The sequence below is a fragment of the Hyla sarda genome, unplaced genomic scaffold, assembly GCF_029499605.1.
Source record: "Hyla sarda isolate aHylSar1 unplaced genomic scaffold, aHylSar1.hap1 scaffold_738, whole genome shotgun sequence".
NCBI classification, from domain to species: Eukaryota; Metazoa; Chordata; class Amphibia; order Anura; family Hylidae; genus Hyla; species Hyla sarda.
The window spans coordinates 163,673-174,312 of NW_026610760.1; the positions used below are offsets into that span (position 1 = coordinate 163,673).

Genomic DNA, 10,640 nt, shown 5'->3' on the forward strand with positions numbered 1-10,640 from the left:
CCTTACAGGGTTAAAAAGAAAGATTCCTACTTTCATTGCTACCTGCTTGCTGGCTAGCCAGCTAGCCAGCCCTGTGGGCCTTGCTGCTGCTGCAGCCAAAAAACAAAAGGTGGTGCTGCTGCTGCTTCTGCTGCTTCTGCTTGTGTCTGGAATACTTGTGAGAAAAAAGACCAATGGATCCAGGCGCTGCTCTATCCAGGTATACACAGGATGCAGGTAAGTGTTCTTAATCAAGCAATTTTATTGAACACAAAACAACAAAAGGATCATGACGCGTTTCATTAATTGCTCCACACGGTTTGTTGTTTATCTCCTTGTGTGTCCATGTGGCCTACAGTACGTGGGTCGTACTACCCAATGCCTCAGGGAGAGGATCAACAAACATCGTAGCAATGCAAATTTAGGGTTCACCTTGCATAGTGTATCTCGGCATCTGCTGACCCACCATCAGTCTGATTTCAGTTGCATGAAACTTCAGGCTATAGAAAATATTGCACTTGATAATTCCCAGAGATTCAGCTTATTGAGAAGGAGAGAGAATTTCTGGATCTTTAAACTCCGTACCCTTGTACCGTCTGGTTTGAATGAGTTGGTGGAGACTGCCTTGTGATATTGCAACATTCAGCGGTTATAACATCTTAATAGCTTTATTTTTCCATTAATTATCATTATTTTTTTTTTTTTTTTAATATTTTTTTTTAATATTTTTTTTTTTTTTTTTTTTTTAAATCTTTTAGATATGGGTATATGATTGTGTAGACATACTGGATGGGGACGCCTTTTGTCTAAGTATTTATCATCACATTTTGTTAGTAGCTGTCACAGCGTTGACTCCTTATTTATACTATTTTATTATTAAGATCCAGACTTAATTTTATTAGTATTTTAATGTACATTTATTTTGTGTATTTATATATATCAATTCATTTTTTATGTAATCATGTACTGTTTATAGGGATCATCGCATTTTTTATTAATTATTTTCTATCAATTAATTTATTCTGGCGTGTTAAATAATTTATTATGTGTGTTCAGAAGGTACATTTTAGTTTGTGGTTGTTGCTGTTAGAAACGCCCGATATGGACATCCTAAGGCGTTTTTTTTTTATTATTATTATTTTTTTAATTTTTTTTAAATTTTTTTTTTTTTTTTTTTTTTTTTTTTTTTTATTCCCACCCTTTAACATGGGATATTGTGGATTACTTATATCTCTTGCCTTCATTTCATTTATTTATTTTTGTATTTATTTTACCTTTTTCTTCCATAGATGGTGTTGTTCCCTATGTTGTTTACTCACTATGTTGGGCGCTCCGCTGCAAGCCGCGCCCTGTGGACTGTGATTGGTTGTTTTCCGTTCAGAGACGTCTGCTTGGCAACGCGTCCGTGGATACTCCTGTCACTGCTATGCCGGTGCGTGCTGCGAGTGGAGCGCCTTACAATAGACCGATGCCATTGTTTATGTTTATTTTCAGCCACATGGCTATGTTGTTTACCTCGTCAGAGCTCCCGCATGTGTTTGTCACATTGCCGATTCCACCCATGTTATATCACTTAGTACTGTTTATATTGATGTTATATTATCATAATCGAACGCACACCTGTATGTTTTAGACAATAATTATTTTCTGCTGTTTCTACATGTAAATTAAGTTTTTTGTAAGTGGACTGGATGTGACATCACATTCAGCCCACCCCTTCCTGACCTGTACCTCCTCCACCTTGCCATTATATAAAGGGTGCTTGTTGTAGCAGCACCTAGATCATCTGAGGAAGGGGAATTTACCCCGAAACGCGTCATGATCCTTTTGTTGTTTTGTGTTCAATAAAATTGCTTGATTAAGAACACTTACCTGCATCCTGTGTATACCTGGATAGAGCAGCGCCTGCATCCATTGGTCTTTTTTCTCACAAGTATTCCAGTTTCTACAGGGCGTTGACACGCTCCTGTGACCATCAGGCTCGGCAGCTCATCCAACTCTATCTGGTACCCCAATCAAGGGGTGATATGCGCAATTCTTCTACTTTAAGGTGAGCGGCCACCCTGACTTAAGTCCTGGGTGTACATTCAGCATACTTTTTGGTTCCCTTACCTGCCAAGGGTAATACACGAGGCGCTGCCTCCCGGTTGTCTTTTTTGTCTTTATTTCTTCGTAGGTCTTGGCTGTCCAGGAGGACAGACCAATAGGTGCATTTGTGCCCACTACCGGAGCGACTCGTGTAAAATCCATATCTTACACATCTATTTCTGGAGTACACTTCCCTCCAGTGACTGGCATCATGGATCTAAAGGATTCCCGTCTGAACAAAAGATCTACATTCTTCAACTCTATGATCTCCACAGAACCCGTGAGAACGGAAGATCTCCTTTCATCCAATGCATTAACAGGTACGCCTGATGAACTGGCTCGTATGAAATCTCTCTTCTTTGAACTAGAGAAACTTTCCCTTGAGGAAACCCAACATCATTTAGACAGTTCATTTTTAGAGGTATACCTGGCAGAACAGATCATTCCACGTGGACTGAGATTGCGCCCTCTACCTACGTTTGAGGATGATTCCGAGTTCTGTGGATCTTGGGACCATGCACTTAATTTTTGCTCTAACACCATTTTGAAACTTTTGAGAGACAAACGTAACATCTTAGTTGAAAACGTTTCAAATAGGATAGACTCATGTATTTTGTTACTTTCAGCGTATGAACACTTACCAGAGTATGCGTCATGGCTCTCTAGTTTTAAGAGGAAAGTACATAAGTTTGAAGTAGACATTATGCACAAAAAGATAGGCAAACTAAATAGAGATAGGGACGATTATAGGTCCAACAATATCCGTTATTGGTTAAATAACCATACCCATTTAAAACATACAGATAACCAATTATCCTCTGCACAACAATCAGACACCTGCCTGCCTAACACACCGGCATTTTCCAGTCACAAACCCAATTTTACTAGACAGCGCAAAATATCACTTTCCAACCGGAATAAGCAGAATTTGAATACATATCAACATCCACGGACCTTTAAGGCTTCCAATCATCAGGGTAATCAATACCCTAACAAAAGAAAAGCAATAAATCATGTTACTAAGCCGGTTATTCAGTCCAACACTGTCAATAATAAAAATAATGTTCATAACAAAAATAGTAATACTAATATAAACATTTCTTCAATTAGATCTCAACCCATTAATGTTGCGAATAGTCTAGTTAAATCCAATACACAGTCACTTGGCAACCTTTGTGTTACAACTAATCATCCAGTACCTCTAATTCCCGAGGTGATTCATAGTAACCATTTAGCACCTCTAATTCCTGAGGTGATACATAGTACCACTTTAGTATCCACTACTGATAGTGCTTTGCCATCTACAGAACAAGTAGGCTATTGTTCTGTATCCAATAATGTTTCACAGGATTTGTTGGACCTCCTTGAGTTTTTACCAAGCGGGACCAACAATCTTCCCACAGGGAGGTTTGATAACAGCGATAATTCGCTGCTAGAGGACTCCCTTATTACGGTACACCATGTCACACCCAGTACTTCAACTTCAGTCATAGAACACCAGTTTTATACCCCAACAGGACCTAATATCTCCCTTTCAGCCCTCACTATACATGAGGATCCTGATCTAGATGACTCCATCCAAGCCAACACAACAGCTTTTTTAGGGCTTCCTCAAATTGTGAACATTACCCCTCCCAATTTGAAAACACTGGAATCCCAGCCAGTAGAGACGGTACATGTAGCCCCACCATTAGGTCTAAAAAGAAAAGACAGAGGAAAAGAGGGTGCAGAGGAGGAGGTAAGAGACGAAAAGAAAAAGAGAACAAACCATCACAACCAACTACAGAAACGGTAACTACCGTGAACATTTTTAATTTGTCTAAATATATCTTGGATGAGATTGAGTTAGATGTACTTAGAAAAGGCTTATCTTTCTGTCCGACTGATAAGTCCAATAATTTTAATTTATTTATGGATCTTAATAATTTTATTAGGAAGTTAACTATCAAGCGGTTTTTTGCTATGAAGGACACAGAGGGCCCCACCAACTCTGAGTATAACCCCATCACCACTTATGTTGAGACCCTGGATCCACCCCCCATTTGCACTGGGGTTCGCCCTAAATCTACTTTTTTTCCCCTGCAAGCCAGGGGTTGCTTTATTGAGACCTTCTTTGCTTTGGTCAACACTGATCTAGAGGGTCTCTCTAAAGGCAACCAGAAAAAGCCCAGTAATATCAATCAGAAGGAAGCTTTGGCCATCAAACAATTGGCGGACAATGCAAACATTGTTATTAAGTCTGCAGATAAGGGGGGGGGAATTGTTATCATGGACCGGGACAACTATATTAAAGAAGCACTCAGACTACTATCAGACACTAAGTTTTATAGACCCCTTTCTTTTAATCCTACTACTATTTATTTGAAAGAGTTGCATATTTTGGTGATGAAAGGCTATACGGAAGGTGTTCTTACCAAGTCAGAAAAAGATTACCTACTAGTTACAGAACCCGCACTTCCCCTTTTTTACTTTTTACCCAAAATCCACAAGTGTGTCATGAACCCCCCAGGTCGTCCGATAGTGTCAGGGATTAATTCCCTGACCGCGAATTTGTCACACTATGTGGATTTATTACTCCAGAAACATGTGATAGGCTTAAAATCCTTTCTAAAAGACACAGCTCAATTTATTAACAGTGTGGTTGATACAACATGGGAAGACCATTTTCTTTTGGTCACCATGGATGTTTCTTCTTTGTATACGGTGATTGACCATGAATTAGGAGTAAACGCTGTCAAACAGTTTTTATTACGAGATCTTAACATGCCTGATGTCCAGAGAGAGTTTGTATTGGAAAGCCTGATGTTCATTTTAAAACACAATTACTTCGAGTTTCAAAAACAAATCTACTCGCAAGACACGGGTACCGCTATGGGTTCTAAGATGGCGCCCAGTTTTGCGAATCTATTTGTGGGGCTTTTTGAGGAGACGGTCATATATACCCATCCCCTTTTTGTACATTGTCATTTGTTTAAAAGGTATATTGATGATATTTTTTTTATCTGGGATGGTGGTAGTTTGGAGCTCAATAGATTTTTAACGGATCTTAATTTAAATCAATGGGGCCTTAATTTTACGCAGTCTGTTTACAATAACCATGCAGAATTCCTAGATGTGGTAGTCTTTCATGATGAGTCCAAAAAACTGCACACTAAGACGCACTTTAAAGCGGTAGATAGTAATAGTTACTTAGATTTTGGTAGTGCCCATTTTAAAAAATGGCTGACTAATATCCCTTTCGGACAGTTTAAAAGGATCCGTAGAAACTGTACCCTTCAGAGCGACTTTGATAAGCAAAGTAAAACACTAGAAGCAAGATTTGCTGCTAAAAGATATCCAAGGAAACTGGTTAAAGCGTCACTTGATAGAGCCAGACCCCTAACCCAAAAAGAGTGTCTTGTTCCAAAAGATATAACTGAGCATACGGAACAAAAAACTGTACCCGATTGGGCGGGCAACTTTATTACTACTTTTAATCAGGACCATCAGGCCATTAGGAACATTTTTAATACACATTGGCATGTTTTATGTAAGGATCCTTTTTTGAATTCATTACTACCACCTAAGCCTGGCATCACTTTCAGAAGAGGCCGCACTTTAAAGAATATTTTAGCGCCAAGTAGACTAAAGGCACCCAAGAAGGTTTCAGAGACCTTTTTAACCACAGTTGGGACGTTTAAATGTGGACACAACAGATGTAAGTGCTGCGACTCAATTGTGAGTCGCAGTAAAACATTTGTTTCCACTGTCTCCCATGAAAGTTTTAAAACTAAAACATTCATTAATTGCTCCACACGGTTTGTTGTTTATCTCCTTGAGTGTCCATGTGGCCTACAGTACGTGGGTCGTACTACCCAATGCCTCAGGGAGAGGATCAACAAACATCGTAGCAATGCAAATTTAGGGTTCACCTTGCATAGTGTATCTCGGCATCTGCTGACCCACCATCAGTCTGATTTCAGTTGCATGAAACTTCAGGCTATAGAAAATATTGCACTTGATAATTCCCAGAGATTCAGCTTATTGAGAAGGAGAGAGAATTTCTGGATCTTTAAACTCCGTACCCTTGTACCGTCTGGTTTGAATGAGTTGGTGGAGACTGCCTTGTGATATTGCAACATTCAGCGGTTATAACATCTTAATAGCTTTATTTTTCCATTAATTATCATTATTTTATTTTTTTATTTTTTTATATTTTTTTTTTTTTTATTTTTATTTTTTTATTTTTTTAAATCTTTTAGATATGGGTATATGATTGTGTAGACATACTGGATGGGGACGCCTTTTGTCTAAGTATTTATCATCACATTTTGTTAGTAGCTGTCACAGCGTTGACTCCTTATTTATACTATTTTATTATTAAGATCCAGACTTAATTTTATTAGTATTTTAATGTACATTTATTTTGTGTATTTATATATATCAATTCATTTTTTATGTAATCATGTACTGTTTATAGGGATCATCGCATTTTTTATTAATTATTTTCTATCAATTAATTTATTCTGGCGTGTTAAATAATTTATTATGTGTGTTCAGAAGGTACATTTTAGTTTGTGGTTGTTGCTGTTAGAAACGCCCGATATGGACATCCTAAGGCGTTTTTTTTTTATTATTATTATTTTTTTAATTTTTTTTAAATTTTTTTTTTTTTTTTTTTTTTTTTTTTTTTATTCCCACCCTTTAACATGGGATATTGTGGATTACTTATATCTCTTGCCTTCATTTCATTTATTTATTTTTGTATTTATTTTACCTTTTTCTTCCATAGATGGTGTTGTTCCCTATGTTGTTTACTCACTATGTTGGGCGCTCCGCTGCAAGCCGCGCCCTGTGGACTGTGATTGGTTGTTTTCCGTTCAGAGACGTCTGCTTGGCAACGCGTCCGTGGATACTCCTGTCACTGCTATGCCGGTGCGTGCTGCGAGTGGAGCGCCTTACAGTAGACCGATGCCATTGTTTATGTTTATTTTCAGCCACATGGCTATGTTGTTTACCTCGTCAGAGCTCCCGCATGTGTTTGTCACATTGCCGATTCCACCCATGTTATATCACTTAGTACTGTTTATATTGCGTTATATTATCATAATCGAACGCACACCTGTATGTTTTAGACAATAATTATTTTCTGCTGTTTCTACATGTAAATTAAGTTTTTTGTAAGTGGACTGGATGTGACATCACATTCAGCCCACCCCTTCCTGACCTGTACCTCCTCCACCTTGCCATTATATAAAGGGTGCTTGTTGTAGCAGCACCTAGATCATCTGAGGAAGGGGAATTTACCCCGAAACGCGTCATGATCCTTTTGTTGTTTTGTGTTCAATAAAATTGCTTGATTAAGAACACTTACCTGCATCCTGTGTATACCTGGATAGAGCAGCGCCTGGATCCATTGGTCTTTTTTCTCACAAGTATTCCAGTTTCTACAGGGCGTTGACACGCTCCTGTGACCATCAGGCTCGGCAGCTCATCCAACTCTATCTGGTACCCCAATCAAGGGGTGATATGCGCAATTCTTCTACTTTAAGGTGAGCGGCCACCCTGACTTAAGTCCTGGGTGTACATTCAGCATACTTTTTGGTTCCCTCACCTGCCAAGGGTAATACACGAGGCGCTGCCTCCCGGTTGTCTTTTTTGTCTTTATTTCTGCTTGTGTCTGGCCGCTGTTGGAGCGTCCAGGCACAGGACTTCTGCTGCTGCTGACTAAATGGCCTCCTTAATTGGATCATTTGAGTAGCCAGCACACCTGTGCAGGTAGGGCATGACATGATAGGCAGCTGCCTTGATAGCGGGTGGGTGCTGAATGTTCCTAATTGACAAAATAAGATTAATGCTTATGAAGAAATATAAAATCTCATCCCTTCCCCAATATCGCGCCACACCCCTACCCCTTAATTCCCTGGTTGAACTTGATGGACATATGTCTTTTTTCGACCGTACTAACTATGTAACTATGTAACATAACATGGGGGGGGGGGGGGTCTCCTGGCTGTTCACACAGGTGTGTCATTGCTGTACATTGACCATGCATTGCTTCTGTGGTATTGCAAAGGCAAAGACAAATGCTTCCAGCCATCCATTGCACTAATGGATTGGTCATCAGCTGGCTGTCTATGTCCCGCATCAATATAGACCAAAGTACAGAGGGTTAGGCTATGCTATTGTGCACCTACCTGATGCATCAGAAGGTGCGAGGCCCTTGCTAAATTCTGTGCACAGACTTTGAGATCTATACTTTAGACTGTATCTAAACCTGCTCCAACATGGACTGACATTCTGGCCTACTTTCAGCCGATGCGACTTGTCTGTCGCTGAACAGTCGCTTTTTATGTATTCAGCACCTATGTATAATGTTGTAAAAATGCTCTAGAAGCTAAAGTCGCAGAAATGTCACACATATTTGGCCTGCAACTTTCTGTGCGACAAATTCAGACAGGAAAAATCAGTATAAATCCTTAGAAAATTATCCCCCAGTGTCTCCATCTGCTGGCGGTATTGAATAAGCATTGCTGCACTGATGGGGTATGCATTAGACGAAAAAAAAGAAGAAAAAGAAGAATAATACGCCCAGAAAAGAGGCGAAAAGGAGAAAAACGTAAAAAAACGTGAAAAAAAAGTAAGAGGAAGAGAAGGGAAAAAAAGGTGGAAATGGGTTTAAAAGTGATTTCGGCGGAGAAATATATATATATATATATATATATATATATATATATATATATATATATACGCGCACACACACACATATATATAAACGTATTCTCCGTTGAGATATTGCAGCCGCTGCTGTGTCCAGGCCCAGGAGCCTTAGCACTGTGCTGTGATGTCACTCAATACCACTGACATCACTAGGTGTAAACAACATCTCTCCTTTGCTGTGTATGTGACTATGGAGCTGTTTGGTGATGTCGTCTATTATGGCCTTCATAGAAGCAACAGGAGATTGTTGCATCCATCTAGAACCCTCAGAACTACAGTGCTATGATGTCACTCACTTCCACAGGCCTTGCAGAGTGTAAACAACAACAACCCAGCTTTGTTGTGTATGTAACCATAGGGATTTGTGATGTCACCTAGAACCTTCACAGCAGCGACAGCTTTATGAGGAGCATCAGCACTGCTCTGCCTGAGCAGAACCATCACCGCCATAGGTTGTCAAATAACCCGGGTTTAACCCACACAGGTAAGTCCAATGGGGTGAAGGCATGTCCTCTATGCTTACAGCTTCCCGTGGGTGTTGGTTTGATACCGTTTGGGGACAGCCAAGGAGGCATCTGCAGGCAACAAAGGTAGGTGTGTGCTTGTGTGTGTGTTTCCTATGCAGATCCTAAGCCCAGTGTCACATGCAAGTAGGAGGAGTAAGAAGGGTTCCTGGCAAATCCGGGTTATGGATTGCATTTAAAAAGGCCCCGTGGGAGTGCAATGGGCCCCTGTCTTGCTGCTTAGCAATAATGGTATGGGTTTAGGTTCTGCTGTGTGTACTGGTGGTTGACTGCCCCCCAGCCCAGAGTGTGCATGGAAAATTGTCTGGCAGCCTCCCTGACAGCAAGCAGTGATAGTGCCCATGAAGGGCACCTTGTTGGGCCCGCCCCTTTCACGGTTATCGCTTCTCGGCCTTTTGGCTAAGATCAAGTGTAGTATCTGTTCTTATCAGTTTAATATCTGATACATCCCCTATCTGGGGACCATATATTAAATGGATTTTTGAGAACGGGGGCCGATTTCGAAGCTTGCTTCCGTCGCCCTATGCATTGACCCGATATGGCAGTATCTTCGGGTACAGTGCACCACCCCCTTACAGGGTTAAAAAGAAAGATTCCTACTTTCATTGCTACCTGCTTGCTGGCTAGCCAGCTCTGTGGGCCTTGCTGCTGCTGCAGCCAAAAAACAAAAGGTGGTGCTGCTGCTGCTTCTGCTGCTTCTGCTTCTGCTTGTGTCTGGCCGCTGTTGGAGCGTCCAGGCACAGGACTTCTGCTGCTGCTGACTAAATGGCCTCCTTAATTGGATCATTTGAGTAGCCAGCACACCTGTGCAGGTAGGGCATGACATGATAGGCAGCTGCCTTGATAGCGGGTGGGTGCTGAATGTTCCTAATTGACAAAATAAGATTAATGCTTATGAAGAAATATAAAATCTCATCCCTTCCCCAATATCGCGCCACACCCCTACCCCTTAATTCCCTGGTTGAACTTGATGGACATATGTCTTTTTTCGACCGTACTAACTATGTAACTATGTAACATAACATGGGGGGGGGGGGGGGGGTCTCCTGGCTGTTCACACAGGTGTGTCATTGCTGTACATTGACCATGCATTGCTTCTGTGGTATTGCAAAGGCAAAGACAAATGCTTCCAGCCATCCATTGCACTAATGGATTGGTCATCAGCTGGCTGTCTATGTCCCGCATCAATATAGACCAAAGTACAGAGGGTTAGGCTATGCTATTGTGCACCTACCTGATGCATCAGAAGGTGCGAGGCCCTTGCTAAATTCTGTGCACAGACTTTGAGATCTATACTTTAGACTGTATCTAAACCTGCTCCAACATGGACTGACATTCTGGCCTACTTTC

The 10,640-nt window shown here is 40.7% G+C and overlaps 1 non-coding gene across 1 annotated transcript; it reads left to right on the forward strand.

Annotated features, from left to right (window-relative positions):
- Positions 1-9,669: 9,669 nt before the first annotated feature.
- On the forward strand, positions 9,670-9,860 carry LOC130344876 (U2 spliceosomal RNA). Its single transcript, XR_008883693.1, has one exon. It is a non-coding gene; the product is annotated as a U2 spliceosomal RNA (small nuclear RNA).
- Positions 9,861-10,640: the final 780 nt, after the last annotated feature.